The following is a 9,926-nucleotide window of genomic DNA, read 5'->3' on the forward strand; positions in this document are numbered from 1 at the left end:
CCCCCCACCGACCCAGGCCCCACATGGCTTGTGCCCCCACCCCCACTTCTGTTGGCAGGCCTCTGGTCAACCTAAATAAAACAGAATCCTTCCTTGTCCTTAATATTTGCCACCACCCAATTAAAAAAAAAAAAAGAAAGAAAGAAATCCAAGTTTTAGTTGTTTATTTTTGTCCTTCCCAACCAGAACATCAGTTCCAGGAAGGCAGAGATTGTTGCCTCTTGTTTGCTGTGGAATCGCTGGGCCCGTGCCTGGAACAAAATAGATGCCCAGTAAACGTGGGCAGATGGGAAGGAGGGAGGGAGGAAGGAGAGCCGGCAGTAGGACTCTGGAACAGGGAAGGCGTGGCTTGGGCCAGCCAGGGAACACCCTGAGGGAAGTGGCACCACGGTGGGCATTTGCCAGGTGGTAGAGGAAGGCACTGTCGTTTGGGGTCCAACGAAACGCCTGAGGACAGGCATGGACATGAAACATGAACATGAACGTGGGAATACAAGAAAGCCAGATGCTGGAGAAGAAGGGAGGGCCGGCCAGGAGGAACCGTGGGGTAGGCGAAATAACAGAAATCTTCATGATGGTAACATAACTTTTTAAAGATTAGGGGTCGTTTAAAAGAAAGGATACCACAGAAGTCTTAACGAAAACCCTGTAGACAGAGTAGGAAGCACACTTGTCAGCCACGCCATAACTTGTACAATGGCTGTGATTAAGGTGAAGGTTAGTCCCAAACTTCCCATGAACTACAGCAGTACAGAGACAGGAGGACACTGGCCAAAGTCACCCGGCTGATAAGGGATGAAACTAGGAACCATCCAGACTTTGGAGGCTAAGCTTTGGGAGGGGTAACCACGGGGGGGGGGGGGGCAGGACTAAGGGTGGCATTGAGGAGGGTGTGGTGATGGGCAGCATGGGGAAAAAAGCACCTGTGTAGGAGAGCTTCCAGGGGGCAGCGTCCCTCTCCAGGGCAGTGGTGCGTGCTGCTAGGGGCTTCACCCCAGAAACCCTAGGCAATGAAGTCTCAAGCGTGGGTAGAGCAGGGCTTCCCAGGCCTTCTGGCTCATACCAGGGAGGCAGAACCTCTTCCTAGACAGGACAGGAAGGACCTGGTGTGTGCCTAGATGGAAGGAAAGGTGCGCCAGGGAAAAGACTGACCTGTGCTAAGCCCTGCGGAGCACCAGCCTGTGTAATGGAGAGGGGACAGGAGCAGAGAGGTGGATGAACTTGGCTAATACTAAGGATTCCCACCAAGTCGGCCTGGCCCTAGTGAGCTCAGAGACTTGTGGGAAGCTGGCTCCCCCAGCTCGGGGAGGGGAGAGCTCACATCCTCCCACTCAGCCCTGTGAGGGGTGGCCTGAACCCTCAGCGGATTCAGGTGGCAACCAGGGCCTGTATGCCCAAGTCTCACTTTCCTATTCTGTGAAACGGGCCATGGGGAAGTGGTGGTGGGGAGGGGCAGGTCGGTGACACCCTGGCTATGCAGGGACCCAGGCAGGGGCTGGGACCACCATTCCTGGGGCTTCAGGGACAACCAGAGGGTGGAGCTGGGGCCCCGGAGTGAGGGACACTGCAACTTTGACCCAAGGACCGCTGAACTCAAGGGGCTGCCTCTGCTCCATTTCCCCCCACGGGGGGAAACTGAGACCCCAGGGCAGGGACCTACCTATTCAGGGCCCACCGTGGGGCAGGAACGGTGGGGACAGCCCAGGGCCTGGTTCCCAGAGATGATCTAAACAGCTAGACTCAGTTTAGAAGATGCAGCCCTGATCCCTGATGCAACCAAACCTCTTGTTGCTCTTCTTGTCATCTCAGTGTCCATGGAGGCCTCCCCTGGGCCTGAGTATTGATGTAGACCAGTTGGGGGAGGTGGCCCAGAAGCAGGACCACACAGGGTGACAAGGCCTGTCCCGGGGGGAGCCCAGAGGCTCTGGGTACCATTTGGAGCCCTCTATGCCTGGAGGAGTCGGGCAGGGCTTCCCAGAGACAGAGGGTGTTGCAGGATCAAAGAAGTTTCCCAGCCACCTAGGGACAGTCAGGAGAGATGGCCTGGACTTGGCTGGAAGATGTGCAAGGAGATGGCCTGTGGGAGGCTGTGGGGCTTGGGGCAGCTGTGAGAATGATCAGAGGGCATGTGTGCATGTGGGTATGGAGAGGAGCAAACTGGGAGAGGAGGCTCTAGTGGGGTCAGAGGCGAGGTCAGTGCAGCCCTCCATGGCAGGCTGAGAGCTCGGATGTATCCTGCAGGCCTTGGGGCGCCACAGACTGTTAAGCAGGAGTGCTGAGTCAGGGTCCCCAGCAGAACTTCCTCTGGGAGGGCTGGTTAAAACAGCCATTGCTCAGCCCCACGTCCCCAGAGCATGTGATTCTGTAGAACTGGACTGAGGCCTGCACATTTGGGTTTCTAACCCCTGGGGTAGGGAAAGGCTGGGCTTCCCAACTCTGGGGACAGGCACCCAGAGTGGCTCAGGACTGGGGGCTGAGGAAAGGGAAGTTTGAGGTCTCAAAGGACCCACAGGAACCCAGATCTGGGTGTCAGGCTGCAGCCAGGCCTGAAGCCAGGTGCAAGTGTTTGGCGGGAGAGGGAAAGGGGAGGCCCCTGGGGCTCGACAGATCCCTGCCCTGACCTGGGGGTATGCCTCCTGTGTAGGCCCAGCTGTCCTGAGACATAGCTCTGCAGTGTGGGCTTCCACCTCCTGGAAGCTTCAGGCCCAGGTCCAGGAGAGCCATGAGACCAGGACCTGAGCCTAGCCCCCCAAGGTTCTCTGTCACCCTAATCCTCTCACACTCCTCAGAGCCCGGGTGTCCCATCTCAAATGGCGATAGTAATTCCTGCCTTCCAGAGCTGTTGCGGGTGCTGGAGGGGTAGGGGGTGGGTAGGAAAGCTCTGTGGGAGCTGCACGCCCCCACCCCCCACCCAACACACATGAATTGCTATCACTACCAATATTCCAGGGATGGGACACTTAGCAAGAAAATGTAATGCCTTCACCCACAGCAATAATGTATGGTATTCCAGGCTCCATAATAAATTTGTGCAAAGAAAACATTTGTGATGAGGGCCCTTGGATGTGCAAAGTGAGGGGTGGCTAGGGGCTCACAGCTACCGGTGTTGTGGTGTTGTAGCTCCTGGCGTGGGGCCTGGGGAAGGGCCACCAAGAGCTGGGATCTGAGCCCTGCTCCCTTCCGCACAGACTAAATATTTGGGCTTCCCCGTCCCCGGCCTGGCAGCCTGGCGGGACCCAGGACCCCCTCTGGAGTGGCCACTCTGGGCTTTTGGAGCTGCAGCGGGGGAGGGCCCTCGGGGGTGGTGGAGATGGATCACAGAAGGCCCTGCTTGCACTAGCCAGCCCCTCAAAGGACAGAGCACTGCCCGAGGAGAAGCTGCCTCAGACACGGTGAAACCTGGGACAGCCCTGCCATTGTGGGCCTCAGTTTCTCCATCTGTGGAGTGGGAGTGGGGCAGGAGTGCTGAACAGGCTGATGACTTCCAAGGCCCCTTCTGCCTTCCTGGTGACAGTGGCCTCTCTGAGCCTCCTTCCACCCACCCCACCATAGTCCCTGACGGAGTCAGCCCTCTGTGAGCCCTGGGTAGGGCGCCTACAGAACCAGACAATCCCTTCTGAGCAGGGCAGCAGGTAGACCCAGTGACGACACAGCTGGAGGTCTTTTAGAAGATGGAAGGCTTTGGAAGAACTCTACTTCCCAGTTTGACACTTTGCAGGGGAGGGCCCAGCTCATGTGAAAAGCCTCCAAACGCCACTTGTATTCTCCCTCCTCCCCCAAATAAGAAAAAAGCCCCTGCCTGGCATTGTGGTAGGGCTGAGAAGGAGGCCAGGAGTGGGGAGCTCGTGGCCACAGCCTGTTGGCTGCAGCTTTGAGGGTGGAGTCTCATCAGAAGGTGTCAAATCCCAGAAGCACGATCTTCTGGCAAATATTTACAAGGCCTCGACTCTGCCACAGGCTGTCCCGAGCCCTTGACCTCACCCATGTCTCTCAACATCCTGAAGGGGGGGGGGGGACTATGATTGTCCCCATTTTACAGATGAAGAAACTGAGGCACATGAGATGCCACAGTCCCACGGGAATGAAATGGTGGGGCCGATCCTTAGTGTGGCTCCTGAGTCCCCTCCAATGAGTTGTTTGTGTAGGAATAACGGTGTGACAGACTTCCGGGGCCACGTGGCAGATCAGGCTATCAGGACGTGTGGGTGCCATGGCGCCCCGTGTGTAAGAAGCCCCCAGTCAGTGCTGGCCGTTGCTCATCATGGCCGGAGGGGCTCAGACTAGGTATCCATGTCCCAAGGCACGTGAGAGTCTAGGAATCTGATTCTGAGACAGTCAGCCTTCCCGCAGCGCCCCCTTTGGGACCTTCCTCTGGGAGAGAGTGTCCAGCCTCAAGCAGCCAGGCGCCCCCCCCACCCAAGAAGCCAGGTCATGAGGCAGACAGTGAGCCTGGGTCTAGGGACTTGATGTGGGGAAAGGCCTTCCTGGAGCCCGCAGCCTCCTGGGGAAAGAGTGAGGGGACGCCTGTGTGTTCCGGAGGCCACAGGCTTTCAGGGCCTCATCAAGTAGCTGGACAAACCTCTCTCCCGGATGCCAGCCCAGCTGTCAGAGGAGCAGTGTGTGAGGGCATAGCTGGGCTTCCAGGCTGCACAGCCCTCCTCACAGCCTCCTGTGGACGCCCCCCTCCCCAGCCCACACACCCAGAGCTGGGCTTTTCCCATAATCCCAAGGCCCTGAGAGCATGTCTCCTGAAGGAGAAACCTTGCTCTCCAAGTTTCTGAGCCCCTGTCACATGCCCGCTCAGCCTGGGAGTCCTCCAGTGTACCCAGGCACTGCTTCTAGTCCTTCCAGGTCCCCTATAGGGATGCTCTGACTCCCTCCCCACCCCCTGGTCCCAGGCTCCCAGCTCACTTTGCTCCCTCCCCCCATGTCTGGAGACTGAGGGCTGGAGCCACATTGGTCTTGGCTCTGATTCCCCCGTGCCTGGCAGAGTGGAGCTCAGGACAGTGCTCTGTGGAGGTTTGTTGACTGACTGACTGAATTCTGATTTGATAACAATGGCTGCCAATAAATAACTCTTGCCATCTGATGGGCCAAGTGTTTGCTGTGCCTTACCTAGCTTGAGCCTCACAATAATTCAAACAGGTGGGTGTTGTCCTTCATGACACTTTATAGATGAATGAACTGAGGCTCAAAAAGGAAGAGGTGTCTGCCAGGTGCCACAGTCGGTGAGAGCAAAGCCAGGAGTCAGGCAGGCCTAGTGGGGAGTGAAGTCGTGCTCCGAACCACAGCAGTGCTCCTACCTCCTCCTGGGGCAGAGTCCTCCCTCTGCCCCCAGCAGGTGTGTCTTCTGGGAACTGGGGCTGGCCTTCCTGTGTCGCCCTCAACCAGCACAGAAAGAGAAGCACGGAGCCCAGATTCAGGGAAGCTCTGGGGAGGGAAAGACCTCCTTACACGGTCCCGTGGCCAAGCCCTGGCTGGGTGGTCCAGCCCCATGAGGGGCTCCATGCTCTGTGCTAAAGTCAGGATGAGCCTGTGCTCACCCCCATTTTACAGCTGAGGTAATGGCATCTTGGGAGCTGAGACTTGTCCAGGGTCACCTGGTTTGTAGGAGTGGTGGCTTGGATGAAACCCTGGCTGTGTGACTCTAAATGGCCATCTCCCTGCCTGTTCCATGGTTGTCACCTCCTGCATAGCTTGTATGTTCTGGAAACATACAGAGAGGGGAGTGGAGTGTCTGCCATGTGGACGTGGACATGTGTTGGGGTGGGAGGGAGGCTGTATGTGTGCTGGAGGTGGTGATATCTGTTTTCCTTGGCTTCAGAAATGGATTTTAGACCTAGCCTGGGCTTTGGCACAGTCAGCAGCTGCCATCCTTGGCCCATTCCTGAGAATCCAGGACCCATCACTGGTGACGATGGGGTCTCTGCTTGTGGGAAGAAGAGCTCTCAGGGACAGCCGGAGGGAAGGGCAGCAACTGTCAGGAAGAGAATGACCCCCCCAAACTGACACCTGAGGGGTAGAAGGGCTGCTAGGGGATCTCGCTTGGTGCACGTCAGATGAGCTCCTTCACACGCCAGCAGGGAGAGCATCAGACAAGTGGCCTGTCCCCAGAAGCTGGCTTTGGGTCACCAGCTGATGATGGTTACCTATCCTTTTATCTGGAAGCATCCAGAGCCACAGTCTGCTGCAAGCAGGCTTCTGCCTGCCAGCTCTACCTTCCCTTGGTCAGATGTGCTCTTGGGGGAGAAGAAGGACGATCTATGCCCTAGAAAAATCACCAGGACACTCCCACGTCACGTGGAGAAAAACAAAGCCATAGTCTTAGGTTCTTTAGATTCTAGACATGCTAGACTCTGAGCAACCCAGAGTCCTGAGCTCCCAGGACCATGGAATGTTTTGGGTGGTGGGCCAGAATCTAAGAAAAGCTGAATCAGGATCTTGAGTTAGGAAGTGCCTTAAGGGCAGGGCATCAATGGGCTGGGGGGCCTGCCCCTCCCAGACACCCGCCCGATCCCCAGCCCCTGCAAGCAAGGCACACTTTTATGGATGCAAAGACGCTAGAGACATAAACACTTGGGCTTTAACTACAGCTGTGCCCCTGTCCAGGAGCTCTGGGGCCTGGGCCTCTGGAAATTCTGTCCTCACCTGCCAGCCCCGAGGACCAGCCTGGATGGGGTATCTGGGATGGTGTGATCTGCCACCTCTGCCACCCCCCACACCCGTATCCCAGGCTTCCAGCCCCCCACCCCTGGAGCCTGGCAGGTGAAGCAATGGGGACTGAGGGGCCGATAAGGAGAATGTCTTCAGCAGCCCTAGGCCCACAGAGCCAAGCGGATATTGATCTGGTCTATGGGAGCAAAGGGACCCATTAAACAGGCTGCTGTTAAATCGCTCTGCCTGAAGCCAGCCATCTCTGCGGGTGGGCGGGGGACATGGCAGGCAGGCGGTGGCTAGACCAGCTTGTGGCTAGCACCCTGGTGGGGGTGGTCTTGGACACCCTGGCTCTAAAGAGCCCAGGGCCTAAGGCAGCCTGGTGCCCACAGGCCCCTGAGCTCCAGCCATACCCCGCTTCCTGGCCTCTTCCCAGCAAACCAGGTGCTGCTGTGCCTTTGCTCACACAGACTCCTCCCCTTGGCCATTTCCTCCAGCTCTTGAAATCCTCCTCAGCAGACCCAGTGCAAACAGCACTTCCTCCATGAAGTCTTCCAGGTTTTCTACTCCCTATTCCTGACACTTTGAGAGAGGTAGGTTTTCCCTCCCCAGATCCCCAAAGCCCCCAGATGGGCCCCGGTTGTCCTCTGACTGTAGTCCTCCCTGCCACACTAACTAGGAGTTGTGGGCCCACTCAAGGGGGACACATGTGCTTCAGCTGCTCACACATCCCACCGCCCACAGATGCAGCATGGGAGTCCAGGCACCAGGTGATGGCGCTGAGCTCCTCAGCTGGGGAGAACAGCGCTGGAAAGTGTTGGCTGAGCTGCGGCCTGATGGCCATGGCTGGGAGCTCCTGAAACCCGCACCCGGCCAGTCGTCCCTAGTCCCTGTGACAGGTATTAAGAACTGCTCGGTCTCCTCTCCCTCCTGTGCGATGCCCTATCTGCCACTCTGGTTCACAGTCAATACCCATTCCCAGCCAGAGGCCACCTCCATCCCTCAGATGCCCATCACAGACTTGCAGCCAGGGAGTTCTGGGCCTTGAACCTCTGCTCTGCTGCCCCTTGCGGTTCCATAACCCTGGGTCTCAGTTTCCTCATCAGTAAATTAGAGATACTGGGCTCTACCTTTCAAAATGGTGAGCTTTATATGAGACAACTATTGCACATGCCCAGAGAGGGCCAGTGGCTGCCTGGAGTCACACAGTAAGAGAGTGGAAAATATGCCGGGATTCCTGTCTCCCAGCCCCAAACTCCCTCTACCCCATCTAGTCTCCCTTGGTCCGGGGCTCCCAGCTGGGGCCTGCATCCTGTTGGAGGCCTGCTCTGTGTAACCTGGCAGCTGGTCACCATGACCTGAGGAACAACAGACCATCAGCCTAGCTCCGGGCTGCGCCCAGGCCCCCCTTGCTTGTTTCTCCGGCCTGACCTGGCCTCCCCAGGGGCCCTTATCTGTCCATTCTCTCCTTTCCCACCAACCTAATCTCTCCCTCTTTTCGGGAGTTCCTGTTTCCTCTCTGCCGCCTTCTTGTCTCCCTCCTCAGGCCCTGACTCTCCTATGTCTCCAGCCAACCTCCCACACTTGGTTCAGAAGCCTTCTCAGAGTGGCTGGTCTTGTCATCCTCTGGGAGCCTCCCTCCCCTGCAGGCCTTCAGGGCATCACAGAGCCCAATCTGGGCCTGTGCTCCTCTTAGGCAGGAGGGAGGAGGCCAAGTGTGGCAGTCCCGCTGGTGGCCAGTGTCCTGACTCCCACAGGTCCATACCTGGCCTTTTTAAATTCTCGGGGTTGGCAACTGGTTCAGGGGCCTCTACAGTTCTTCCAAGGCAATGGTTTGAAGATTTCTACTCCAAAAGTCCAAGGTACCAAGATTTTATGGCTCGAAATCTCTGCCCACAATGAGATCCTGAGGCCCTAGAGAGCCAAGGTTCTGGGATTCACACTGGAGGCCCCGCCCCTGTCCCACGGGCAGTCTTTGGGCTGCTATGACTGCTCTTCCTGGGCAGTCCAGAGTAAGGGCTCCTGAGAAGGGGGCGGGGTCTGGTGGCAGACACACCAGGGCCCCGGAGTCCTGCACCACATGGACCTGCCCTGAGATCAGGGGCCAGCCACCTCCTCGCAGAGCCCTGCCTTCCTCCCCTGCCAGGCAGAGATAACCATGCCCACCTGGGGCTTGCTGTCAACAAGACTTGGGACAGTGTCTTTGGACTTGCACACAGGAAGAGTGCAATGGATAGGTTTGCGATCACCCTGAGAATCACTCTGGGCCCTTAGTCTGATTTCTTCATTTGCTTGTCCTGGTTAAGGTCCAAAGTACACCCCCAAATCCAACATTTCTGAGGCATGAGCTCAGCCCCAGGTGTGCCACTCCCAGATCCCGGGGCCCCACAGGTGCACTGGGCTGGTCCCTGCTCACCAAGAGGCCCCAAATGGGTGGGGGAGGCAGACACAGACACAACACAGACCTGTACTACAACTCGGCTCAATGCAACATCCCAGAGGAGCACAAGTCAGAGAAGGCTTCCCGGAGGAGAGGGCCAGTCAGCTTGGCCTTGAAGGAAGATCAGACAGTGGCTGGCCACAGTGAGTATGTATGTGATGGCTGTTTTTATGGTTCAGAGGGTTGCAGGGATCCTGAGAAGGGACAGATCCCTTCCACCCAGGATGCTAGAGAAGGCTTGGCAGAGATGGCCACAACAGCTTAACAGGACTCCAGCAGGGAAAGCTCCATTCCAGGCCCGTCAAGCACAGCAGATACCCAGAGGCGGGCCCAGCAGTCAGGTTTCTGCACCCACAAGTGCATGCGTGATCTACCTTTGGCTGGAGCGGGGGCGGAGGGATGCCTGGGAAGTTGCAGAAAATGTGCCTGGAAGAGTGACCTATGTGACCTGGGGGAGAGGCCCTGGATGCCAAGCCAGGGAACTGGGGACTGGTTTTGCCGGCTGCGCAGAGCAGGGGCAGCTGTGGGCCCGGAAGACAGCCATGTTCCAGGGACTTGTTCAATGCAGAGTGAGTTTTCTGCAGAGATACTGGCAAGAGCCTCTCCGTGGGATGCCCACAACCACCAGCGTTATCAGTGCTGTAACCACAGGAAAAGGCCCTTCCCACCTCGGAATTTCCTCATCGGCAAAACAGATTGAGAGACGAGAAGACTTATCTTGAGGTTCCTTCCAGCCTGTGATTCCGTGATTCTGGCTACCCTGTCGCGAGCTCCCAGGCAGGGACTTGGGTGGGTGGCCACACGGCCCTCTCTCTTCCCCGCAATGATCAGT

Source organism: Mustela nigripes, chromosome 1, assembly GCF_022355385.1.
Source record: "Mustela nigripes isolate SB6536 chromosome 1, MUSNIG.SB6536, whole genome shotgun sequence".
NCBI lineage: Eukaryota > Metazoa > Chordata > Mammalia > Carnivora > Mustelidae > Mustela > Mustela nigripes.